The sequence below is a fragment of the Pantherophis guttatus genome, chromosome 2 (assembly GCF_059756535.1).
Source record: "Pantherophis guttatus breed Tessera chromosome 2, ASM5975653v1, whole genome shotgun sequence".
NCBI classification, from domain to species: domain Eukaryota; kingdom Metazoa; phylum Chordata; class Lepidosauria; order Squamata; family Colubridae; genus Pantherophis; species Pantherophis guttatus.
Genome location: NC_142064.1, coordinates 109,089,090 through 109,116,020, shown reverse-complemented (window position 1 = coordinate 109,116,020; position 26,931 = coordinate 109,089,090).

The window sequence follows — 26,931 nt, the reverse complement described above, 5'->3', positions numbered from 1 at the left end:
GTCTAACTCCCCAGGGAAAGCTCTTACTTGAAAATTGAAGGCGTTTTTGTGCTTTTCAGTCTGTGAGGAGCATGAATATGTTTTTCTTCTGTAAATCTGAGCTCTGTGTCAAAAGTTACGTTTTCTGGCTGAATTGAGCCCTACTGCAAATTCTGAGATGCACTTTGGGCTAACTCCTCACGGAAAGCTCTTCCTTGAAACTTGAAGACCTCTTTGTGCTTTTCAGACCGTGAGGAGCATGAATATGTGTTTCTTCTCCAAATCTGAGCTCTGTGTCAGAAGTTACGTTTTCTGGCTGAATTGAACCCTACTGCAAATTGTGAGATGCACTTTGGTCTAACTCCCCAGGGAAAGATCGTACTTTAAAATTGAAGGCGTTTTTGTGCTTTTCAGACCGTGAGGAGCATGAATATGTGTTTCTTCTGCAAATCTGAGCTCTGTGTCAGAAGTTACGTTTTCTGGCTGAATTGAGCCCTACTGCCAATTTTGAGATACACTTTGGTCTAACTCCCCAGGGAAAGCTCTTACTTGAAACTTGAAGGCGTTTTTGTGCTTTTCAGACCGTGAGGAGCATGAATATGTGTTTCTTCTGCAAATCTGAGCTCTTTGTCAAAAGTGACGTTTTCTGGCGGAATTGAGCCCTACTTCCAATTCTGAGATGCACATTGGTCTAACTCCCCAGGGAAAGCTCTTACTTGAAAATTGAAGGTGTTTTTGTGCTTTTCAGACCGTGAGGAGCATGAATATGTGTTTCTTCTCCAAATCTGAGCTCTGTGTCAGAAGTTACGTTTTCTGGCTGAATTGAGCCCTACTGCCAATTCTGAGATGCACTTTGGTCTAACTCCCCAGGGAAAGCTCGTAGTTGAAAAATGAAGGCGTTTTTGAGCTTTTCAGACCGTGAGGAGCATGAATATGTGTTTCTTCTACAAATCTGAGCTCTGTTCCAGAAGTTACGTTTTCCGGCTTAATTGAGCCCTACTGCCAATTCTGAGATGCACATTGGTCTAACTCCCCAGGGAAAGCTCTTACTTGAAAATTGAAGGCGTTTTTGTGCTTTTCAGTCTGTGAGGAGCATGAATATGTTTTTCTTCTGTAAATCTGAGCTCTGTGTCAAAAGTTACGTTTTCTGGCTGAATTGAGCCCTACTGCAAATTCTGAGATGCACTTTGGGCTAACTCCTCACGGAAAGCTCTTCCTTGAAACTTGAAGACCTCTTTGTGCTTTTCAGACCGTGAGGAGCATGAATATGTGTTTCTTCTCCAAATCTGAGCTCTGTGTCAGAAGTTACGTTTTCTGGCTGAATTGAACCCTACTGCAAATTGTGAGATGCACTTTGGTCTAACTCCCCAGGGAAAGATCGTACTTTAAAATTGAAGGCGTTTTTGTGCTTTTCAGACCGTGAGGAGCATGAATATGTGTTTCTTCTGCAAATCTGAGCTCTGTGTCAGAAGTTACGTTTTCTGGCTGAATTGAGCCCTACTGCCAATTTTGAGATGCACTTTGGTCTAACTCCCCAGGGAAAGCTCTTACTTGAAACTTGAAGGCGTTTTTGTGCTTTTCAGACCGTGAGGAGCATGAATATGTGTTTCTTCTGCAAATCTGAGCTCTTTGTCAAAAGTGACGTTTTCTGGCGGAATTGAGCCCTACTGCCAATTCTGAGATGCACATTGGTCTAACTCCCCAGGGAAAGCTCTTCCTTGAAACTTGAAGACCTCTTTGTGCTTTTCAGACCGTGAGGAGCATGAATATGTGTTTCTTCTGCAAATCTGAGCTCTGTGTCAGAAGTTACGTTTTCTAGCTGAATTGAGCCCTACTGCCAATTCTGAGATGCACTTTGGTCTAACTCCCCAGGGAAAGCTCGTAGTTGAAAAATGAAGGCGTTTTTGAGCTTTTCAGACCGTGAGGAGCATGAATATGTGTTTCTTCTACAAATCTGAGCTCTGTTCCAGAAGTTACGTTTTCCGGCTTAATTGAGCCCTACTGCCAATTCTGAGATGCACATTGGTCTAACTCCCCAGGGAAAGCTCTTACTTGAAAATTGAAGGCGTTTTTGTGCTTTTCAGTCTGTGAGGAGCATGAATATGTTTTTCTTCTGTAAATCTGAGCTCTGTGTCAAAAGTTACGTTTTCTGGCTGAATTGAGCCCTACTGCAAATTCTGAGATGCACTTTGGGCTAACTCCTCACGGAAAGCTCTTCCTTGGAACTTGAAGACCTTTTTGTGCTTTTCAGACCGTGAGGAGCATGAATATGTGTTTCTTCTGCAAATCTGAGCTCTTTGTCAAAAGTTACGTTTTCTGGCTGAATTGAGCCCTACTGCCAATTCTGAGATGCACTTTGGTCTAACTCCCCAGGGAAAGCTCGTAGTTGAAAAATGAAGGCGTTTTTGAGCTTTTCAGACCGTGAGGAGCATGAATATGTGTTTCTTCTACAAATCTGAGCTCTGTTTCAGAACTTACGTTTTCTGGCTTAATTGAGCCCTACTGCCAATTCTGAGATACACATTGGTCTAACTCCCCAGGGAAAGCTCTTACTTGAAAATTGAAGGCGTTTTTGTGCTTTTCAGTCTGTGAGGAGCATGAATATGTTTTTCTTCTGTAAATCTGAGCTCTGTGTCAAAAGTTACGTTTTCTGGCTGAATTGAGCCCTACTGCAAATTCTGAGATGCACTTTGGGCTAACTCCTCACGGAAAGCTCTTCCTTGAAACTTGAAGACCTCTTTGTGCTTTTCAGACCGTGAGGAGCATGAATATGTGTTTCTTCTCCAAATCTGAGCTCTGTGTCAGAAGTTACGTTTTCTGGCTGAATTGAACCCTACTGCAAATTGTGAGATGCACTTTGGTCTAACTCCCCAGGGAAAGATCGTACTTTAAAATTGAAGGCGTTTTTGTGCTTTTCAGACCGTGAGGAGCATGAATATGTGTTTCTTCTGCAAATCTGAGCTCTTTGTCAAAAGTGACGTTTTCTGGCGGAATTGAGCCCTACTTCCAATTCTGAGATGCACATTGGTCTAACTCCCCAGGGAAAGCTCTTACTTGAAACTTGAAGGCGTTTTTGTGCTTTTCAGACCGTGAGGAGCATGAATATGTGTTTCTTCTGCAAATCTGAGCTCTTTGTCAAAAGTGACGTTTTCTGGCGGAATTGAGCCCTACTTCCAATTCTGAGATGCACATTGGTCTAACTCCCCAGGGAAAGCTCTTACTTGAAAATTGAAGGTGTTTTTGTGCTTTTCAGACCGTGAGGAGCATGAATATGTTTTTCTTCTGTAAATCTGAGCTCTGTGTCAAAAGTTACGTTTTCTGGCTGAATTGAGCCCTACTGCAAATTCTGAGATGCACTTTGGGCTAACTCCTCACGGAAAGCTCTTCCTTGGAACTTGAAGACCTTTTTGTGCTTTTCAGACCGTGAGGAGCATGAATATGTGTTTCTTCTCCAAATCTGAGCTCTGTGTCAGAAGTTACGTTTTCTGGCTGAATTGAGCCCTACTGCCAATTCTGAGATGCACTTTGGTCTAACTCCCCAGGGAAAGCTCCAACTTGAAAATTGAAGGCGTTTTTGTGCTTTTCAGACCGTGAGGAGCATGAATATGTGTTTCTTCTGCAAATCTGAGCTCTGTGTCAAAAGTTACGTTTTCTGGCTGAATTGAGCCCTACTGCCAATTCTGAAATGCACTTTGGTCTAACTCCCCAGGGAAAGCTCTTACTTGAAACTTGAAGGCGTTTTTGTGCTTTTCAGACCGTGAGGAGCATGAATATGTGTTTCTTCTCCAAATCTGAGCTCTGTGTCAAAAGTTACGTTTTCTGGCTGAATTGAGCCCTACTGCCAATTCTGAGATGCACTTTGGTCTAACTCCCCAGGGAAAGCTCGTAGTTGAAAAATGAAGGCGTTTTTGAGCTTTTCAGACCGTGAGGAGCATGAATATGTGTTTCTTCTACAAATCTGAGCTCTGTTTCAGAACTTACGTTTTCTGGCTTAATTGAGCCCTACTGCCAATTCTGAGATACACATTGGTCTAACTCCCCAGGGAAAGCTCTTACTTGAAAATTGAAGGCGTTTTTGTGCTTTTCAGTCTGTGAGGAGCATGAATATGTTTTTCTTCTGTAAATCTGAGCTCTGTGTCAAAGGTTACGTTTTCTGGCTGAATTGAGCCCTACTGCAAATTCTGAGATGCACTTTGGGCTAACTCCTCACGGAAAGCTCTTCCTTGAAACTTGAAGACCTCTTTGTTCTTTTCAGACCGTGAGGAGCATGAATATGTGTTTCTTCTCCAAATCTGAGCTCTGTGTCAGAAGTTACGTTTTCTGGCTGAATTGAACCCTACTGCAAATTGTGAGATGCACTTTGGTCTAACTCCCCAGGGAAAGATCGTACTTTAAAATTGAAGGCGTTTTTGTGCTTTTCAGACCGTGAGGAGCATGAATATGTGTTTCTTCTCCAAATCTGAGCTCTGTGTCAGAAGTTACGTTTTCTGGCTGAATTGAGCCCTACTGCCAATTTTGAGATGCACTTTGGTCTAACTCCCCAGGGAAAGCTCTTACTTGAAACTTGAAGGCGTTTTTGTGCTTTTCAGACCGTGAGGAGCATGAATATGTGTTTCTTCTGCAAATCTGAGCTCTTTGTCAAAAGTGACGTTTTCTGGCGGAATTGAGCCCTACTGCCAATTCTGAGATGCACATTGGTCTAACTCCCCAGGGAAAGCTCTTACTTGAAAATTGAAGGTGTTTTTGTGCTTTTCAGACCGTGAGGAGCATGAATATGTGTTTCTTCTCCAAATCTGAGCTCTGTGTCAGAAGTTACGTTTTCTGGCTGAATTGAGCCCTACTGCCAATTCTGAGATGCACTTTGGTCTAACTCCCCAGGGAAAGCTCGTAGTTGAAAAATGAAGGCGTTTTTGAGCTTTTCAGACCGTGAGGAGCATGAATATGTGTTTCTTCTACAAATCTGAGCTCTGTTTCAGAACTTACGTTTTCTGGCTGAATTGAACCCTACTGCAAATTGTGAGATGCACTTTGGTCTAACTCCCCAGGGAAAGATCGTACTTTAAAATTGAAGGCGTTTTTGTGCTTTTCAGACCGTGAGGAGCATGAATATGTGTTTCTTCTCCAAATCTGAGCTCTGTGTCAGAAGTTACGTTTTCTGGCTGAATTGAGCCCTACTGCCAATTCTGAGATGCACATTGGTCTAACTCCTCACGGAAAGCTCTTCCTTGGAACTTGAAGACCTTTTTGTGCTTTTCAGACCGTGAGGAGCATGAATATGTGTTTCTTCTGCAAATCTGAGCTCTTTGTCAAAAGTGACGTTTTCTGGCGGAATTGAGCCCTACTTCCAATTCTGAGATGCACATTGGTCTAACTCCCCAGGGAAAGCTCTTACTTGAAAATTGAAGGTGTTTTTGTGCTTTTCAGACCGTGAGGAGCATGAATATGTTTTTCTTCTGTAAATCTGAGCTCTGTGTCAAAAGTTACGTTTTCTGGCTGAATTGAGCCCTACTGCAAATTCTGAGATGCACTTTGGGCTAACTCCTCACGGAAAGCTCTTCCTTGGAACTTGAAGACCTTTTTGTGCTTTTCAGACCGTGAGGAGCATGAATATGTGTTTCTTCTCCAAATCTGAGCTCTGTGTCAGAAGTTACGTTTTCTGGCTGAATTGAGCCCTACTGCCAATTCTGAGATGCACTTTGGTCTAACTCCCCAGGGAAAGCTCCAACTTGAAAATTGAAGGCGTTTTTGTGCTTTTCAGACCGTGAGGAGCATGAATATGTGTTTCTTCTGCAAATCTGAGCTCTGTGTCAAAAGTTACGTTTTCTGGCTGAATTGAGCCCTACTGCCAATTCTGAGATGCACTTTGGTCTAACTCCCCAGGGAAAGCTCTTACTTGAAACTTGAAGGCGTTTTTGTGCTTTTCAGTCTGTGAGGAGCATGAATATGTGTTTCTTCTCCAAATCTGAGCTCTGTGTCAAAAGTTACGTTTTCTGGCTGAATTGAGCCCTACTGCAAATTCTGAGATGCACTTTGGGCTAACTCCTCACGGAAAGCTCTTCCTTGAAACTTGAAGACCTCTTTGTGCTTTTCAGACCGTGAGGAGCATGAATATGTGTTTCTTCTCCAAATCTGAGCTCTTTGTCAAAAGTTACGTTTTCTGGCTGAATTGAGCCCTACTGCCAATTCTGAGATGCACTTTGGTCTAACTCCCCAGGGAAAGCTCCAACTTGAAAATTGAAGGCGTTTTTGTGCTTTTCAGACCGTGAGGAGCATGAATATGTGTTTCTTCTGCAAATCTGAGCTCTTTGTCAAAAGTGACGTTTTCTGGCCGAATTGAGCCCTACTGCCAATTCTGAGATGCACATTGGTCTAACTCCTCACGGAAAGCTCTTCCTTGGAACTTGAAGACCTTTTTGTGCTTTTCAGACCGTGAGGAGCATGAATATGTGTTTCTTCTGCAAATCTGAGCTCTTTGTCAAAAGTGACGTTTTCTGGCTGAATTGAGCCCTACTGCCAATTCTGAGATGCACTTTGGTCTAACTCCCCAGGGAAAGCTCGTAGTTGAAAAATGAAGGCGTTTTTGAGCTTTTCAGACCGTGAGGAGCATGAATATGTGTTTCTTCTACAAATCTGAGCTCTGTGTCAGAACTTACGTTTTCTGGCTTAATTGAGCCCTACTGCCAATTCTGAGATACACATTGGTCTAACTCCCCAGGGAAAGCTCTTACTTGAAAATTGAAGGCGTTTTTGTGCTTTTCAGTCTGTGAGGAGCATGAATATGTTTTTCTTCTGTAAATCTGAGCTCTGTGTCAAAAGTTACGTTTTCTGGCTGAATTGAGCCCTACTGCAAATTCTGAGATGCACTTTGGGCTAACTCCTCACGGAAAGCTCTTCCTTGAAACTTGAAGACCTCTTTGTGCTTTTCAGACCGTGAGGAGCATGAATATGTGTTTCTTCTCCAAATCTGAGCTCTGTGTCAAAAGTTACGTTTTCTGGCTGAATTGAGCCCTACTGCCAATTCTGAGATGCACTTTGGGCTAACTCCTCACGGAAAGCTCTTCCTTGAAACTTGAAGACCTCTTTGTGCTTTTCAGACCGTGAGGAGCATGAATATGTGTTTCTTCTCCAAATCTGAGCTCTGTGTCAGAAGTTACGTTTTCTGGCTGAATTGAACCCTACTGCAAATTGTGAGATGCACTTTGGTCTAACTCCCCAGGGAAAGATCGTACTTTAAAATTGAAGGCGTTTTTGTGCTTTTCAGACCGTGAGGAGCATGAATATGTGTTTCTTCTGCAAATCTGAGCTCTTTGTCAAAAGTGACGTTTTCTGGCGGAATTGAGCCCTACTGCCAATTCTGAGATGCACATTGGTCTAACTCCCCAGGGAAAGCTCTTCCTTGAAACTTGAAGACCTCTTTGTGCTTTTCAGACCGTGAGGAGCATGAATATGTGTTTCTTCTGCAAATCTGAGCTCTTTGTCAAAAGTGACGTTTTCTGGCGGAATTGAGCCCTACTTCCAATTCTGAGATGCACATTGGTCTAACTCCCCAGGGAAAGCTCTTACTTTAAAATTGAAGGCGTTTTTGTGCTTTTCAGACCGTGAGGAGCATGAATATGTGTTTCTTCTGCAAATCTGAGCTCTGTGTCAGAAGTTACGTTTTCTGGCTGAATTGAGCCCTACTGCCAATTTTGAGATGCACTTTGGTCTAACTACCCAGGGAAAGCTCTTACTTGAAACTTGACGGCGTTTTTGTGCTTTTCAGACCGTGAGGAGCATGAATATGTGTTTCTTCTGCAAATCTGAGCTCTTTGTCAAAAGTGACGTTTTCTGGCGGAATTGAGCCCTACTTCCAATTCTGAGATGCACATTGGTCTAACTCCCCAGGGAAAGCTCTTACTTGAAAATTGAAGGTGTTTTTGTGCTTTTCAGACCGTGAGGAGCATGAATATGTGTTTCTTCTGCAAATCTGAGCTCTGTGTCAGAAGTTACATTTTCTGGCTGAATTGAGCCCTACTGCCAATTCTGAGATGCACTTTGGTCTAACTCCCCAGGGAAAGCTCGTAGTTGAAAAATGAAGGCGTTTTTGAGCTTTTCAGACCTATACTAGCATGAATATGTGTTTCTTCTACAAATCTGAGCTCTGTTCCAGAAGTTACGTTTTCCGGCTTAATTGAGCCCTACTGCCAATTCTGAGATGCACATTGGTCTAACTCCCCAGGGAAAGCTCTTACTTGAAAATTGAAGGCGTTTTTGTGCTTTTCAGTCTGTGAGGAGCATGAATATGTTTTTCTTCTGTAAATCTGAGCTCTGTGTCAAAAGTTACGTTTTCTGGCTGAATTGAGCCCTACTGCAAATTCTGAGATGCACTTTGGGCTAACTCCTCACGGAAAGCTCTTCCTTGGAACTTGAAGACCTTTTTGTGCTTTTCAGACCGTGAGGAGCATGAATATGTATTTCTTCTCCAAATCTGAGCTCTGTGTCAGAAGTTACGTTTTCTGGCTGAATTGAACCCTACTGCAAATTGTGAGATGCACTTTGGTCTAACTCCCCAGGGAAAGATCGTACTTTAAAATTGAAGGCGTTTTTGTGCTTTTCAGACCGTGAGGAGCATGAATATGTGTTTCTTCTGCAAATCTGAGCTCTGTGTCAGAAGTTACGTTTTCTGGCTGAATTGAGCCCTACTGCCAATTTTGAGATGCACTTTGGTCTAACTCCCCAGGGAAAGCTCTTACTTGAAACTTGAAGGCGTTTTTGTGCTTTTCAGACCGTGAGGAGCATGAATATGTGTTTCTTCTGCAAATCTGAGCTCTTTGTCAAAAGTGACGTTTTCTGGCGGAATTGAGCCCTACTGCCAATTCTGAGATGCACATTGGTCTAACTCCCCAGGGAAAGCTCTTCCTTGAAACTTGAAGACCTCTTTGTGCTTTTCAGACCGTGAGGAGCATGAATATGTGTTTCTTCTGCAAATCTGAGCTCTGTGTCAGAAGTTACGTTTTCTAGCTGAATTGAGCCCTACTGCCAATTCTGAGATGCACTTTGGTCTAACTCCCCAGGGAAAGCTCGTAGTTGAAAAATGAAGGCGTTTTTGAGCTTTTCAGACCGTGAGGAGCATGAATATGTGTTTCTTCTACAAATCTGAGCTCTGTTCCAGAAGTTACGTTTTCCGGCTTAATTGAGCCCTACTGCCAATTCTGAGATGCACATTGGTCTAACTCCCCAGGGAAAGCTCTTACTTGAAAATTGAAGGCGTTTTTGTGCTTTTCAGTCTGTGAGGAGCATGAATATGTTTTTCTTCTGTAAATCTGAGCTCTGTGTCAAAAGTTACGTTTTCTGGCTGAATTGAGCCCTACTGCAAATTCTGAGATGCACTTTGGGCTAACTCCTCACGGAAAGCTCTTCCTTGGAACTTGAAGACCTTTTTGTGCTTTTCAGACCGTGAGGAGCATGAATATGTGTTTCTTCTGCAAATCTGAGCTCTTTGTCAAAAGTTACGTTTTCTGGCTGAATTGAGCCCTACTGCCAATTCTGAGATGCACTTTGGTCTAACTCCCCAGGGAAAGCTCGTAGTTGAAAAATGAAGGCGTTTTTGAGCTTTTCAGACCGTGAGGAGCATGAATATGTGTTTCTTCTACAAATCTGAGCTCTGTTTCAGAACTTACGTTTTCTGGCTTAATTGAGCCCTACTGCCAATTCTGAGATACACATTGGTCTAACTCCCCAGGGAAAGCTCTTACTTGAAAATTGAAGGCGTTTTTGTGCTTTTCAGTCTGTGAGGAGCATGAATATGTTTTTCTTCTGTAAATCTGAGCTCTGTGTCAAAAGTTACGTTTTCTGGCTGAATTGAGCCCTACTGCAAATTCTGAGATGCACTTTGGGCTAACTCCTCACGGAAAGCTCTTCCTTGAAACTTGAAGACCTCTTTGTGCTTTTCAGACCGTGAGGAGCATGAATATGTGTTTCTTCTCCAAATCTGAGCTCTGTGTCAGAAGTTACGTTTTCTGGCTGAATTGAACCCTACTGCAAATTGTGAGATGCACTTTGGTCTAACTCCCCAGGGAAAGATCGTACTTTAAAATTGAAGGCGTTTTTGTGCTTTTCAGACCGTGAGGAGCATGAATATGTGTTTCTTCTGCAAATCTGAGCTCTTTGTCAAAAGTGACGTTTTCTGGCGGAATTGAGCCCTACTTCCAATTCTGAGATGCACATTGGTCTAACTCCCCAGGGAAAGCTCTTACTTGAAACTTGAAGGCGTTTTTGTGCTTTTCAGACCGTGAGGAGCATGAATATGTGTTTCTTCTGCAAATCTGAGCTCTTTGTCAAAAGTGACGTTTTCTGGCGGAATTGAGCCCTACTTCCAATTCTGAGATGCACATTGGTCTAACTCCCCAGGGAAAGCTCTTACTTGAAAATTGAAGGTGTTTTTGTGCTTTTCAGACCGTGAGGAGCATGAATATGTTTTTCTTCTGTAAATCTGAGCTCTGTGTCAAAAGTTACGTTTTCTGGCTGAATTGAGCCCTACTGCAAATTCTGAGATGCACTTTGGGCTAACTCCTCACGGAAAGCTCTTCCTTGGAACTTGAAGACCTTTTTGTGCTTTTCAGACCGTGAGGAGCATGAATATGTGTTTCTTCTCCAAATCTGAGCTCTGTGTCAGAAGTTACGTTTTCTGGCTGAATTGAGCCCTACTGCCAATTCTGAGATGCACTTTGGTCTAACTCCCCAGGGAAAGCTCCAACTTGAAAATTGAAGGCGTTTTTGTGCTTTTCAGACCGTGAGGAGCATGAATATGTGTTTCTTCTGCAAATCTGAGCTCTGTGTCAAAAGTTACGTTTTCTGGCTGAATTGAGCCCTACTGCCAATTCTGAGATGCACTTTGGTCTAACTCCCCAGGGAAAGCTCTTACTTGAAACTTGAAGGCGTTTTTGTGCTTTTCAGACCGTGAGGAGCATGAATATGTGTTTCTTCTCCAAATCTGAGCTCTGTGTCAAAAGTTACGTTTTCTGGCTGAATTGAGCCCTACTGCCAATTCTGAGATGCACTTTGGTCTAACTCCCCAGGGAAAGCTCTTACTTGAAACTTGAAGGCGTTTTTGTGCTTTTCAGACCGTGAGGAGCATGAATATGTGTTTCTTCTGCAAATCTGAGCTCTTTGTCAAAAGTGACGTTTTCTGGCGGAATTGAGCCCTACTTCCAATTCTGAGATGCACATTGGTCTAACTCCCCAGGGAAAGCTCTTACTTGAAAATTGAAGGTGTTTTTGTGCTTTTCAGACCGTGAGGAGCATGAATATGTGTTTCTTCTCCAAATCTGAGCTCTGTGTCAGAAGTTACGTTTTCTGGCTGAATTGAGCCCTACTGCCAATTCTGAGATGCACTTTGGTCTAACTCCCCAGGGAAAGCTCGTAGTTGAAAAATGAAGGCGTTTTTGAGCTTTTCAGACCGTGAGGAGCATGAATATGTGTTTCTTCTACAAATCTGAGCTCTGTTCCAGAAGTTACGTTTTCCGGCTTAATTGAGCCCTACTGCCAATTCTGAGATGCACATTGGTCTAACTCCCCAGGGAAAGCTCTTACTTGAAAATTGAAGGCGGTTTTGTGCTTTTCAGTCTGTGAGGAGCATGAATATGTTTTTCTTCTGTAAATCTGAGCTCTGTGTCAAAAGTTACGTTTTCTGGCTGAATTGAGCCCTACTGCAAATTCTGAGATGCACTTTGGGCTAACTCCTCACGGAAAGCTCTTCCTTGAAACTTGAAGACCTCTTTGTGCTTTTCAGACCGTGAGGAGCATGAATATGTGTTTCTTCTCCAAATCTGAGCTCTGTGTCAGAAGTTACGTTTTCTGGCTGAATTGAACCCTACTGCAAATTGTGAGATGCACTTTGGTCTAACTCCCCAGGGAAAGATCGTACTTTAAAATTGAAGGCGTTTTTGTGCTTTTCAGACCGTGAGGAGCATGAATATGTGTTTCTTCTGCAAATCTGAGCTCTGTGTCAGAAGTTACGTTTTCTGGCTGAATTGAGCCCTACTGCCAATTTTGAGATGCACTTTGGTCTAACTCCCCAGGGAAAGCTCTTACTTGAAACTTGAAGGCGTTTTTGTGCTTTTCAGACCGTGAGGAGCATGAATATGTGTTTCTTCTGCAAATCTGAGCTCTTTGTCAAAAGTGACGTTTTCTGGCGGAATTGAGCCCTACTGCCAATTCTGAGATGCACATTGGTCTAACTCCCCAGGGAAAGCTCTTCCTTGAAACTTGAAGACCTCTTTGTGCTTTTCAGACCGTGAGGAGCATGAATATGTGTTTCTTCTGCAAATCTGAGCTCTGTGTCAGAAGTTACGTTTTCTAGCTGAATTGAGCCCTACTGCCAATTCTGAGATGCACTTTGGTCTAACTCCCCAGGGAAAGCTCGTAGTTGAAAAATGAAGGCGTTTTTGAGCTTTTCAGACCGTGAGGAGCATGAATATGTGTTTCTTCTACAAATCTGAGCTCTGTTCCAGAAGTTACGTTTTCCGGCTTAATTGAGCCCTACTGCCAATTCTGAGATGCACATTGGTCTAACTCCCCAGGGAAAGCTCTTACTTGAAAATTGAAGGCGTTTTTGTGCTTTTCAGTCTGTGAGGAGCATGAATATGTTTTTCTTCTGTAAATCTGAGCTCTGTGTCAAAAGTTACGTTTTCTGGCTGAATTGAGCCCTACTGCAAATTCTGAGATGCACTTTGGGCTAACTCCTCACGGAAAGCTCTTCCTTGGAACTTGAAGACCTTTTTGTGCTTTTCAGACCGTGAGGAGCATGAATATGTGTTTCTTCTGCAAATCTGAGCTCTTTGTCAAAAGTTACGTTTTCTGGCTGAATTGAGCCCTACTGCCAATTCTGAGATGCACTTTGGTCTAACTCCCCAGGGAAAGCTCGTAGTTGAAAAATGAAGGCGTTTTTGAGCTTTTCAGACCGTGAGGAGCATGAATATGTGTTTCTTCTACAAATCTGAGCTCTGTTTCAGAACTTACGTTTTCTGGCTTAATTGAGCCCTACTGCCAATTCTGAGATACACATTGGTCTAACTCCCCAGGGAAAGCTCTTACTTGAAAATTGAAGGCGTTTTTGTGCTTTTCAGTCTGTGAGGAGCATGAATATGTTTTTCTTCTGTAAATCTGAGCTCTGTGTCAAAAGTTACGTTTTCTGGCTGAATTGAGCCCTACTGCAAATTCTGAGATGCACTTTGGGCTAACTCCTCACGGAAAGCTCTTCCTTGAAACTTGAAGACCTCTTTGTGCTTTTCAGACCGTGAGGAGCATGAATATGTGTTTCTTCTCCAAATCTGAGCTCTGTGTCAGAAGTTACGTTTTCTGGCTGAATTGAACCCTACTGCAAATTGTGAGATGCACTTTGGTCTAACTCCCCAGGGAAAGATCGTACTTTAAAATTGAAGGCGTTTTTGTGCTTTTCAGACCGTGAGGAGCATGAATATGTGTTTCTTCTGCAAATCTGAGCTCTTTGTCAAAAGTGACGTTTTCTGGCGGAATTGAGCCCTACTTCCAATTCTGAGATGCACATTGGTCTAACTCCCCAGGGAAAGCTCTTACTTGAAACTTGAAGGCGTTTTTGTGCTTTTCAGACCGTGAGGAGCATGAATATGTGTTTCTTCTGCAAATCTGAGCTCTTTGTCAAAAGTGACGTTTTCTGGCGGAATTGAGCCCTACTTCCAATTCTGAGATGCACATTGGTCTAACTCCCCAGGGAAAGCTCTTACTTGAAAATTGAAGGTGTTTTTGTGCTTTTCAGACCGTGAGGAGCATGAATATGTTTTTCTTCTGTAAATCTGAGCTCTGTGTCAAAAGTTACGTTTTCTGGCTGAATTGAGCCCTACTGCAAATTCTGAGATGCACTTTGGGCTAACTCCTCACGGAAAGCTCTTCCTTGGAACTTGAAGACCTTTTTGTGCTTTTCAGACCGTGAGGAGCATGAATATGTGTTTCTTCTCCAAATCTGAGCTCTGTGTCAGAAGTTACGTTTTCTGGCTGAATTGAGCCCTACTGCCAATTCTGAGATGCACTTTGGTCTAACTCCCCAGGGAAAGCTCCAACTTGAAAATTGAAGGCGTTTTTGTGCTTTTCAGACCGTGAGGAGCATGAATATGTGTTTCTTCTGCAAATCTGAGCTCTGTGTCAAAAGTTACGTTTTCTGGCTGAATTGAGCCCTACTGCCAATTCTGAGATGCACTTTGGTCTAACTCCCCAGGGAAAGCTCTTACTTGAAACTTGAAGGCGTTTTTGTGCTTTTCAGACCGTGAGGAGCATGAATATGTGTTTCTTCTCCAAATCTGAGCTCTGTGTCAAAAGTTACGTTTTCTGGCTGAATTGAGCCCTACTGCCAATTCTGAGATGCACTTTGGTCTAACTCCCCAGGGAAAGCTCGTAGTTGAAAAATGAAGGCGTTTTTGAGCTTTTCAGACCGTGAGGAGCATGAATATGTGTTTCTTCTACAAATCTGAGCTCTGTTTCAGAACTTACGTTTTCTGGCTTAATTGAGCCCTACTGCCAATTCTGAGATACACATTGGTCTAACTCCCCAGGGAAAGCTCTTACTTGAAAATTGAAGGCGTTTTTGTGCTTTTCAGTCTGTGAGGAGCATGAATATGTTTTTCTTCTGTAAATCTGAGCTCTGTGTCAAAGGTTACGTTTTCTGGCTGAATTGAGCCCTACTGCAAATTCTGAGATGCACTTTGGGCTAACTCCTCACGGAAAGCTCTTCCTTGAAACTTGAAGACCTCTTTGTTCTTTTCAGACCGTGAGGAGCATGAATATGTGTTTCTTCTCCAAATCTGAGCTCTGTGTCAGAAGTTACGTTTTCTGGCTGAATTGAACCCTACTGCAAATTGTGAGATGCACTTTGGTCTAACTCCCCAGGGAAAGATCGTACTTTAAAATTGAAGGCGTTTTTGTGCTTTTCAGACCGTGAGGAGCATGAATATGTGTTTCTTCTGCAAATCTGAGCTCTGTGTCAGAAGTTACGTTTTCTGGCTGAATTGAGCCCTACTGCCAATTTTGAGATGCACTTTGGTCTAACTCCCCAGGGAAAGCTCTTACTTGAAACTTGAAGGCGTTTTTGTGCTTTTCAGACCGTGAGGAGCATGAATATGTGTTTCTTCTGCAAATCTGAGCTCTTTGTCAAAAGTGACGTTTTCTGGCGGAATTGAGCCCTACTGCCAATTCTGAGATGCACATTGGTCTAACTCCCCAGGGAAAGCTCTTACTTGAAAATTGAAGGTGTTTTTGTGCTTTTCAGACCGTGAGGAGCATGAATATGTGTTTCTTCTCCAAATCTGAGCTCTGTGTCAGAAGTTACGTTTTCTGGCTGAATTGAGCCCTACTGCCAATTCTGAGATGCACTTTGGTCTAACTCCCCAGGGAAAGCTCGTAGTTGAAAAATGAAGGCGTTTTTGAGCTTTTCAGACCGTGAGGAGCATGAATATGTGTTTCTTCTACAAATCTGAGCTCTGTTCCAGAAGTTACGTTTTCCGGCTTAATTGAGCCCTACTGCCAATTCTGAGATGCACATTGGTCTAACTCCCCAGGGAAAGCTCTTACTTGAAAATTGAAGGCGTTTTTGTGCTTTTCAGTCTGTGAGGAGCATGAATATGTTTTTCTTCTGTAAATCTGAGCTCTGTGTCAAAAGTTACGTTTTCTGGCTGAATTGAGCCCTACTACAAATTCTGAGATGCACTTTGGGCTAACTCCTCACGGAAAGCTCTTCCTTGGAACTTGAAGACCTTTTTGTGCTTTTCAGACCGTGAGGAGCATGAATATGTGTTTCTTCTCCAAATCTGAGCTCTGTGTCAGAAGTTACGTTTTCTGGCTGAATTTAACCCTACTGCAAATTGTGAGATGCACTTTGGTCTAACTCCCCAGGGAAAGATCGTACTTTAAAATTGAAGGCGTTTTTGTGCTTTTCAGACCGTGAGGAGCATGAATATGTGTTTCTTCTGCAAATCTGAGCTCTGTGTCAGAAGTTACGTTTTCTGGCTGAATTGAGCCCTACTGCCAATTCTGAGATGCACTTTGGTCTAACTCCCCAGGGAAAGCTCTTACTTGAAACTTGAAGGCGTTTTTGTGCTTTTCAGACCGTGAGGAGCATGAATATGTGTTTCTTCTGCAAATCTGAGCTCTTTGTCAAAAGTTACGTTTTCTGGCTGAATTGAGCCCTACTTCCAATTCTGAGATGCACTTTGGTCTAACTCCCCAGGGAAAGCTCGTAGTTGAAAAATGAAGGCGTTTTTGTGCTTTTCAGACCGTGAGGAGCATGAATATGTGTTTCTTCTGCAAATCTGAGCTCTGTTTCAGAAGTTACGTTTTCTGGCTTAATTGAGCCCTACTTCCAATTCTGAGATGCACATTGGTCTAACTCCCCAGGGAAAGCTATTACTTGAAAATTGAAGGCGTTTTTGTGCTTTTCAGTCTGTGAGGAGCATGAATATGTTTTTCTTCTGCAAATCTGAGCTCTGTGTCAAAAGTTACGTTTTCTGGCTGAATTGAGCCCTACTGCAAATTCTGAGATGCACTTTGTCTAACTCCTCACGGAAAGCTCTTCCTTGAAACTTGAAGGCGTTTTTGTGCTTTTCAGACCGTGAGGAGCATGAATATGTGTTTCTTCTGCAAATCTGAGCTCTGTGTCAAAAGTTACGTTTTCTGGCTGAATTGAGCCCTACTGCCAATTCTGAGATGCACTTTGGTCTAACTCCCCAGGGAAAGCTCTTACTTGAAACTTGAAGGCGTTTTTGTGCTTTTCAGACCGTGAGGAGCATGAATATGTGTTTCTTCTGCAAATCTGAGCTCTTTGTCAAAAGTGACGTTTTCTGGCGGAATTGAGCCCTACTTCCAATTCTGAGATGCACATTGGTCTAACTCCCCAGGGAAAGCTCTTACTTGAAAATTGAAGGTGTTTTTGTGCTTTTCAGACCGTGAGGAGCATGAATATGTGTTTCTTCTCCAAATCTGAGCTCTGTGTCAGAAGTTACGTTTTCTGGCTGAATTGAGCCCTACTGCCAATTCTGAGATGCACTTTGGTCTAACTCCCCAGGGAAAGCTCGTAGTTGAAAAATGAAGGCGTTTTTGAGCTTTTCAGACCGTGAGGAGCATGAATATGTGTTTCTTCTACAAATCTGAGCTCTGTTCCAGAAGTTACGTTTTCCGGCTTAATTGAGCCCTACTGCCAATTCTGAGATGCACATTGGTCTAACTCCCCAGGGAAAGCTCTTACTTGAAAATTGAAGGCGTTTTTGTGCTTTTCAGTCTGTGAGGAGCATGAATATGTTTTTCTTCTGTAAATCTGAGCTCTGTGTCAAAAGTTACGTTTTCTGGCTGAATTGAGCCCTACTGCAAATTCTGAGATGCACTTTGGGCTAACTCCTCACGGAAAGCTCTTCCTTGAAACTTGAAGACCTCTTTGTGCTTTTCAGACCGTGAGGAGCATGAATATGTGTTTCTTCTCCAAATCTGAGCTCTGTGTCAGAAGTTACGTTTTCTGGCTGAATTGAACCCTACTGCAAATTGTGAGATGCACTTTGGTCTAACTCCCCAGGGAAAGATCGTACTTTAAAATTGAAGGCGTTTTTGTGCTTTTCAGACCGTGAGGAGCATGAATATGTGTTTCTTCTGCAAATCTGAGCTCTGTGTCAGAAGTTACGTTTTCTGGCTGAATTGAGCCCTACTGCCAATTTTGAGATGCACTTTGGTCTAACTCCCCAGGGAAAGCTCTTACTTGAAACTTGAAGGCGTTTTTGTGCTTTTCAGACCGTGAGGAGCATGAATATGTGTTTCTTCTGCAAATCTGAGCTCTTTGTCAAAAGTGACGTTTTCTGGCGGAATTGAGCCCTACTGCCAATTCTGAGATGCACATTGGTCTAACTCCTCACGGAAAACTCTTCCTTGGAACTTGAAGACCTTTTTGTGCTTTTCAGACCGTGAGGAGCATGAATATGTGTTTCTTCTGCAAATCTGAGCTCTTTGTCAAAAGTGACGTTTTCTGGCGGAATTGAGCCCTACTTCCAATTCTGAGATGCACATTGGTCTAACTCCCCAGGGAAAGCTCTTACTTGAAAATTGAAGGTGTTTTTGTGCTTTTCAGACCGTGAGGAGCATGAATATGTTTTTCTTCTGTAAATCTGAGCTCTGTGTCAAAAGTTACGTTTTCTGGCTGAATTGAGCCCTACTGCAAATTCTGAGATGCACTTTGGGCTAACTCCTCACGGAAAGCTCTTCCTTGGAACTTGAAGACCTTTTTGTGCTTTTCAGACCGTGAGGAGCATGAATATGTGTTTCTTCTCCAAATCTGAGCTCTGTGTCAGAAGTTACGTTTTCTGGCTGAATTGAGCCCTACTGCCAATTCTGAGATGCACTTTGGTCTAACTCCCCAGGGAAAGCTCCAACTTGAAAATTGAAGGCGTTTTTGTGCTTTTCAGACCGTGAGGAGCATGAATATGTGTTTCTTCTGCAAATCTGAGCTCTGTGTCAAAAGTTACGTTTTCTGGCTGAATTGAGCCCTACTGCCAATTCTGAGATGCACTTTGGTCTAACTCCCCAGGGAAAGCTCTTACTTGAAACTTGAAGGCGTTTTTGTGCTTTTCAGTCTGTGAGGAGCATGAATATGTGTTTCTTCTCCAAATCTGAGCTCTGTGTCAAAAGTTACGTTTTCTGGCTGAATTGAGCCCTACTGCAAATTCTGAGATGCACTTTGGGCTAACTCCTCACGGAAAGCTCTTCCTTGAAACTTGAAGACCTCTTTGTGCTTTTCAGACCGTGAGGAGCATGAATATGTGTTTCTTCTCCAAATCTGAGCTCTTTGTCAAAAGTTACGTTTTCTGGCTGAATTGAGCCCTACTGCCAATTCTGAGATGCACTTTGGTCTAACTCCCCAGGGAAAGCTCCAACTTGAAAATTGAAGGCGTTTTTGTGCTTTTCAGACCGTGAGGAGCATGAATATGTGTTTCTTCTGCAAATCTGAGCTCTTTGTCAAAAGTGACGTTTTCTGGCCGAATTGAGCCCTACTGCCAATTCTGAGATGCACATTGGTCTAACTCCTCACGGAAAGCTCTTCCTTGGAACTTGAAGACCTTTTTGTGCTTTTCAGACCGTGAGGAGCATGAATATGTGTTTCTTCTGCAAATCTGAGCTCTTTGTCAAAAGTGACGTTTTCTGGCTGAATTGAGCCCTACTGCCAATTCTGAGATGCACTTTGGTCTAACTCCCCAGGGAAAGCTCGTAGTTGAAAAATGAAGGCGTTTTTGAGCTTTTCAGACCGTGAGGAGCATGAATATGTGTTTCTTCTACAAATCTGAGCTCTGTGTCAGAACTTACGTTTTCTGGCTTAATTGAGCCCTACTGCCAATTCTGAGATACACATTGGTCTAACTCCCCAGGGAAAGCTCTTACTTGAAAATTGAAGGCGTTTTTGTGCTTTTCAGTCTGTGAGGAGCATGAATATGTTTTTCTTCTGTAAATCTGAGCTCTGTGTCAAAAGTTACGTTTTCTGGCTGAATTGAGCCCTACTGCAAATTCTGAGATGCACTTTGGGCTAACTCCTCACGGAAAGCTCTTCCTTGAAACTTGAAGACCTCTTTGTGCTTTTCAGACCGTGAGGAGCATGAATATGTGTTTCTTCTCCAAATCTGAGCTCTGTGTCAAAAGTTACGTTTTCTGGCTGAATTGAGCCCTACTGCCAATTCTGAGATGCACTTTGGGCTAACTCCTCACGGAAAGCTCTTCCTTGAAACTTGAAGACCTCTTTGTGCTTTTCAGACCGTGAGGAGCATGAATATGTGTTTCTTCTGCAAATCTGAGCTCTTTGTCAAAAGTGACGTTTTCTGGCGGAATTGAGCCCTACTTCCAATTCTGAGATGCACATTGGTCTAACTCCCCAGGGAAAGCTCTTACTTGAAAATTGAAGGTGTTTTTGTGCTTTTCAGACCGTGAGGAGCATGAATATGTGTTTCTTCTCCAAATCTGAGCTCTGTGTCAGAAGTTACGTTTTCTGGCTGAATTGAGCCCTACTGCCAATTCTGAGATGCACTTTGGTCTAACTCCACAGGGAAAGCTCGTAGTTGAAAAATGAACGCGTTTTTGAGCTTTTCAGACCGTGAGGAGCATGAATATGTGTTTCTTCTACAAATCTGAGCTCTGTTCCAGAAGTTACGTTTTCCGGCTTAATTGAGCCCTACTGCCAATTCTGAGATGCACATTGGTCTAACTCCCCAGGGAAAGCTCTTACTTGAAAATTGAAGGCGTTTTTGTGCTTTTCAGTCTGTGAGGAGCATGAATATGTTTTTCTTCTGTAAATCTGAGCTCTGTGTCAAAAGTTACGTTTTCTGGCTGAATTGAGCCCTACTGCAAATTCTGAGATGCACTTTGGGCTAACTCCTCACGGAAAGCTCTTCCTTGAAACTTGAAGACCTCTTTGTGCTTTTCAGACCGTGAAGAGCATGAATATGTGTTTCTTCTCCAAATCTGAGCTCTGTGTCAGAAGTTACGTTTTCTGGCTGAATTGAACCCTACTGCAAATTGTGAGATGCACTTTGGTCTAACTCCCCAGGGAAAGATCGTACTTTAAAATTGAAGGCGTTTTTGTGCTTTTCAGACCGTGAGGAGCATGAATATGTGTTTCTTCTGCAAATCTGAGCTCTGTGTCAGAAGTTACGTTTTCTGGCTGAATTGAGCCCTACTGCCAATTCTGAGATGCACTTTGGTCTAACTCCCCAGGGAAAGCTCTTACTTGAAACTTGAAGGCGTTTTTGTGCTTTTCAGACCGTGAGGAGCATGAATATGTGTTTCTTCTGCAAATCTGAGCTCTTTGTCAAAAGTGACGTTTTCTGGCGGAATTGAGCCCTACTTCCAATTCTGAGATGCACATTGGTCTAACTCCCCAGGGAAAGCTCTTACTTGAAAATTGAAGGTGTTTTTGTGCTTTTCAGACCGTGAGGAGCATGAATATGTGTTTCTTCTCCAAATCTGAGCTCTGTGTCAGAAGTTACGTTTTCTGGCTGAATTGAGCCCTACTGCCAATTCTGAGATGCACTTTGGTCTAACTCCCCAGGGAAAGCTCGTAGTTGAAAAATGAAGGCGTTTTTGAGCTTTTCAGACCGTGAGGAGCATGAATATGTGTTTCTTCTACAAATCTGAGCTCTGTTCCAGAAGTTACGTTTTCCGGCTAAATTGAGCCCTACTGCCAATTCTGAGATGCACATTGGTCTAACTCCCCAGGGAAAGCTCTTACTTGAAAATTGAAGGCGTTTTTGTGCTTTTCAGTCTGTGAGGAGCATGAATATGTTTTTCTTCTGTAAATCTGAGCTCTGTGTCAAAAGTTACGTTTTCTGGCTGAATTGAGCCCTACTGCAAATTCTGAGATGCACTTTGGGCTAACTCCTCACGGAAAGCTCTTCCTTGAAACTTGAAGACCTCTTTGTGCTTTTCAGACCGTGAGGAGCATGAATATGTGTTTCTTCTCCAAATCTGAGCTCTTTGTCAAAAGTTACGTTTTCTGGCTGAATTGAGCCCTACTGCCAATTCTGAGATGCACTTTGGTCTAACTCCCCAGGGAAAGCTCCAACTTGAAAATTGAAGGCGTTTTTGTGCTTTTCAGACCGTGAGGAGCATGAATATGTGTTTCTTCTGCAAATCTGAGCTCTTTGTCAAAAGTGACGTTTTCTGGCTGAATTGAGCCCTACTGCCAATTCTGAGATGCACTTTGGTCTAACTCCCCAGGGAAAGCTCGTAGTTGAAAAATGAAGGCGTTTTTGAGCTTTTCAGACCGTGAGGAGCATGAATATGTGTTTCTTCTACAAATCTGAGCTCTGTTTCAGAACTTACGTTTTCTGGCTTAATTGAGCCCTACTGCCAATTCTGAGATACACATTGGTCTAACTCCCCAGGGAAAGCTCTTACTTGAAAATTGAAGGCGTTTTTGTGCTTTTCAGTCTGTGAGGAGCATGAATATGTTTTTCTTCTGTAAATCTGAGCTCTGTGTCAAAAGTTACGTTTTCTGGCTGAATTGAGCCCTACTGCAAATTCTGAGATGCACTTTGGGCTAACTCCTCACGGAAAGCTCTTCCTTGAAACTTGAAGACCTCTTTGTGCTTTTCAGACCGTGAGGAGCATGAATATGTGTTTCTTCTCCAAATCTGAGCTCTGTGTCAAAAGTTACGTTTTCTGGCTGAATTGAGCCCTACTGCCAATTCTGAGATGCACTTTGGGCTAACTCCTCACGGAAAGCTCTTCCTTGAAACTTGAAGACCTCTTTGTGCTTTTCAGACCGTGAGGAGCATGAATATGTGTTTCTTCTCCAAATCTGAGCTCTGTGTCAGAAGTTACGTTTTCTGGCTGAATTGAACCCTACTGCAAATTGTGAGATGCACTTTGGTCTAACTCCCCAGGGAAAGATCGTACTTTAAAATTGAAGGCGTTTTTGTGCTTTTCAGACCGTGAGGAGCATGAATATGTGTTTCTTCTGCAAATCTGAGCTCTTTGTCAAAAGTGACGTTTTCTGGCGGAATTGAGCCCTACTGCCAATTCTGAGATGCACATTGGTCTAACTCCCCAGGGAAAGCTCTTCCTTGAAACTTGAAGACCTCTTTGTGCTTTTCAGACCGTGAGGAGCATGAATATGTGTTTCTTCTGCAAATCTGAGCTCTTTGTCAAAAGTGACGTTTTCTGGCGGAATTGAGCCCTACTTCCAATTCTGAGATGCACATTGGTCTAACTCCCCAGGGAAAGCTCTTACTTGAAAATTGAAGGTGTTTTTGTGCTTTTCAGACCGTGAGGAGCATGAATATGTGTTTCTTCTCCAAATCTGAGCTCTGTGTCAGAAGTTACGTTTTCTGGCTGAATTGAGCCCTACTGCCAATTCTGAGATGCACTTTGGTCTAACTCCCCAGGGAAAGCTCGTAGTTGAAAAATGAAGGCGTTTTTGAGCTTTTCAGACCGTGAGGAGCATGAATATGTGTTTCTTCTACAAATCTGAGCTCTGTTCCAGAAGTTACGTTTTCCGGCTTAATTGAGCCCTACTGCCAATTCTGAGATGCACATTGGTCTAACTCCCCAGGGAAAGCTCTTACTTGAAAATTGAAGGCGTTTTTGTGCTTTTCAGTCTGTGAGGAGCATGAATATGTTTTTCTTCTGTAAATCTGAGCTCTGTGTCAAAAGTTACGTTTTCTGGCTGAATTGAGCCCTACTGCAAATTCTGAGATGCACTTTGGGCTAACTCCTCACGGAAAGCTCTTCCTTGAAACTTGAAGACCTCTTTGTGCTTTTCAGACCGTGAGGAGCATGAATATGTGTTTCTTCTCCAAATCTGAGCTCTGTGTCAGAAGTTACGTTTTCTGGCTGAATTGAACCCTACTGCAAATTGTGAGATGCACTTTGGTCTAACTCCCCAGGGAAAGATCGTACTTTAAAATTGAAGGCATTTTTGTGCTTTTCAGACCGTGAGGAGCATGAATATGTGTTTCTTCTGCAAATCTGAGCTCTGTGTCAGAAGTTACGTTTTCTGGCTGAATTGAGCCCTACTGCCAATTTTGAGATGCACTTTGGTCTAACTCCCCAGGGAAAGCTCTTACTTGAAACTTGAAGGCGTTTTTGTGCTTTTCAGACCGTGAGGAGCATGAATATGTGTTTCTTCTGCAAATCTGAGCTCTTTGTCAAAAGTGACGTTTTCTGGCGGAATTGAGCCCTACTGCCAATTCTGAGATGCACATTGGTCTAACTCCTCACGGAAAGCTCTTCCTTGGAACTTGAAGACCTTTTTGTGCTTTTCAGACCGTGAGGAGCATGAATATGTGTTTCTTCTGCAAATCTGAGCTCTTTGTCAAAAGTGACGTTTTCTGGCTGAATTGAGCCCTACTGCCAATTCTGAGATGCACTTTGGTCTAACTCCCCAGGGAAAGCTCGTAGTTGAAAAATGAAGGCGTTTTTGAGCTTTTCAGACCGTGAGGAGCATGAATATGTGTTTCTTCTACAAATCTGAGCTCTGTTTCAGAACTTACGTTTTCTGGCTTAATTGAGCCCTACTGCCAATTCTGAGATACACATTGGTCTAACTCCCCAGGGAAAGCTCTTACTTGAAAATTGAAGGCGTTTTTGTGCTTTTCAGTCTGTGAGGAGCATGAATATGTTTTTCTTCTGTAAATCTGAGCTCTGTGTCAAAAGTTACGTTTTCTGGCTGAATTGAGCCCTACTGCAAATTCTGAGATGCACTTTGGGCTAACTCCTCACGGAAAGCTCTTCCTTGGAACTTGAAGACCTTTTTGTGCTTTTCAGACCGTGAGGAGCATGAATATGTGTTTCTTCTCCAAATCTGAGCTCTGTGTCAGAAGTTACGTTTTCTGGCTGAATTGAGCCCTACTGCCAATTCTGAGATGCACTTTGGTCTAACTCCCCAGGGAAAGCTCCAACTTGAAAATTGAAGGCGTTTTTGTGCTTTTCAGACCGTGAGGAGCATGAATATGTGTTTCTTCTGCAAATCTGAGCTCTTTGTCAAAAGTTACGTTTTCTGGCGGAATTGAGCCCTACTGCCAATTCTGAGATGCACATTGGTCTAACTCCCCAGGGAAAGCTCTTACTTGAAAATTGAAGACCTCTTTGTGCTTTTCAGACCGTGAGGAGCATGAATATGTGTTTCTTCTCCAAATCTGAGCTCTGTGTCAGATGTTACGTTTTCTGGCTGAATTGAACCCTACTGCAAATTGTGAGATGCACTTTGGTCTAACTCCCCAGGGAAAGATCGTACTTTAAAATTGAAGGCGTTTTTGTGCTTTTCAGACCGTGAGGAGCATGAATATGTGTTTCTTCTGCAAATCTGAGCTCTGTGTCAGAAGTGACGTTTTCTGGCTGAATTGAGCCCTACTTCCAATTCTGAGATGCACTTTGGTCTAACTCCCCAGGGAAAGCTCGTAGTTGAAAAATGAAGGCGTTTTTGTGCTTTTCAGACCGTGAGGAGCATGAATATGTGTTTCTTCTGCAAATCTGAGCTCTTTGTCAAAAGTGACGTTTTCTGGCGGAATTGAGCCCTACTTCCAATTCTGAGATGCACTTTGGTCTAACTCCCCAGGGAAAGCTATTACTTGAAAATTGAAGGCGTTTTTGTGCTTTTCAGTCTGTGAGGAGCATGAATATGTTTTTCTTCTGCAAATCTGAGCTCTGTGTCAAAAGTTACGTTTTCTGGCTGAATTGAGCCCTACTGCAAATTCTGAGATGCACTTTGTCTAACTCCTCACGGAAAGCTCTTCCTTGAAATTTGAAGGCGTTTTTGTGCTTTTCAGACCGTGAGGAGCATGAATATGTGTTTCTTCTGCAAATCTGAGCTCTTTGTCAAAAGTGACGTTTTCTGGCGGAATTGAGCCCTACTGCCAATTCTGAGATGCACATTGGTCTAACTCCTCACGGAAAGCTCTTCCTTGGAACTTGAAGACCTTTTTGTGCTTTTCAGACCGTGAGGAGCATGAATATGTGTTTCTTCTGCAAATCTGAGCTCTTTGTCAAAAGTGACGTTTTCTGGCTGAATTGAGCCCTACTGCCAATTCTGAGATGCACTTTGGTCTAACTCCCCAGGGAAAGCTCGTAGTTGAAAAATGAAGGCGTTTTTGAGCTTTTCAGACCGTGAGGAGCATGAATATGTGTTTCTTCTACAAATCTGAGCTCTGTTTCAGAACTTACGTTTTCTGGCTTAATTGAGCCCTACTGCCAATTCTGAGATACACATTGGTCTAACTCCCCAGGGAAAGCTCTTACTTGAAAATTGAAGGTGTTTTTGTGCTTTTCAGTCTGTGAGGAGCATGAATATGTTTTTCTTCTGTAAATCTGAGCTCTGTGTCAAAAGTTACGTTTTCTGGCTGAATTGAGCCCTACTGCAAATTCTGAGATGCACTTTGGGCTAACTCCTCACGGAAAGCTCTTCCTTGAAACTTGAAGACCTCTTTGTGCTTTTCAGACCGTGAGGAGCATGAATATGTGTTTCTTCTCCAAATCTGAGCTCTGTGTCAAAAGTTACGTTTTCTGGCTGAATTGAGCCCTACTGCAAATTCTGAGATGCACTTTGGGCTAACTCCTCACGGAAAGCTCTTCCTTGAAAATTGAAGGTGTTTTTGTGCTTTTCAGACCGTGAGGAGCATGAATATGTGTTTCTTCTCCAAATCTGAGCTCTGTGTCAGAAGTTACGTTTTCTGGCTGAATTGAACCCTACTGCAAATTGTGAGATGCACTTTGGTCTAACTCCCCAGGGAAAGATCGTACTTTAAAATTGAAGGCGTTTTTGTGCTTTTCAGACCGTGAGGAGCATGAATATGTGTTTCTTCTGCAAATCTGAGCTCTGTGTCAGAAGTTACGTTTTCTGGCTGAATTGAGCCCTACTGCCAATTTTGAGATGCACTTTGGTCTAACTCCCCAGGGAAAGCTCTTACTTGAAACTTGAAGGCGTTTTTGTGCTTTTCAGACCGTGAGGAGCATGAATATGTGTTTCTTCTGCAAATCTGAGCTCTTTGTCAAAAGTGACGTTTTCTGGCGGAATTGAGCCCTACTGCCAATTCTGAGATGCACATTGGTCTAACTCCTCACGGAAAGCTCTTCCTTGGAACTTGAAGACCTTTTTGTGCTTTTCAGACCGTGAGGAGCATGAATATGTGTTTCTTCTGCAAATCTGAGCTCTTTGTCAAAAGTGACGTTTTCTGGCTGAATTGAGCCCTACTGCCAATTCTGAGATGCACTTTGGTCTAACTCCCCAGGGAAAGCTCGTAGTTGAAAAATGAAGGCGTTTTTGAGCTTTTCAGACCGTGAGGAGCATGAATATGTGTTTCTTCTACAAATCTGAGCTCTGTTTCAGAACTTACGTTTTCTGGCTTAATTGAGCCCTACTGCCAATTCTGAGATACACATTGGTCTAACTCCCCAGGGAAAGCTCTTACTTGAAAATTGAAGGCGTTT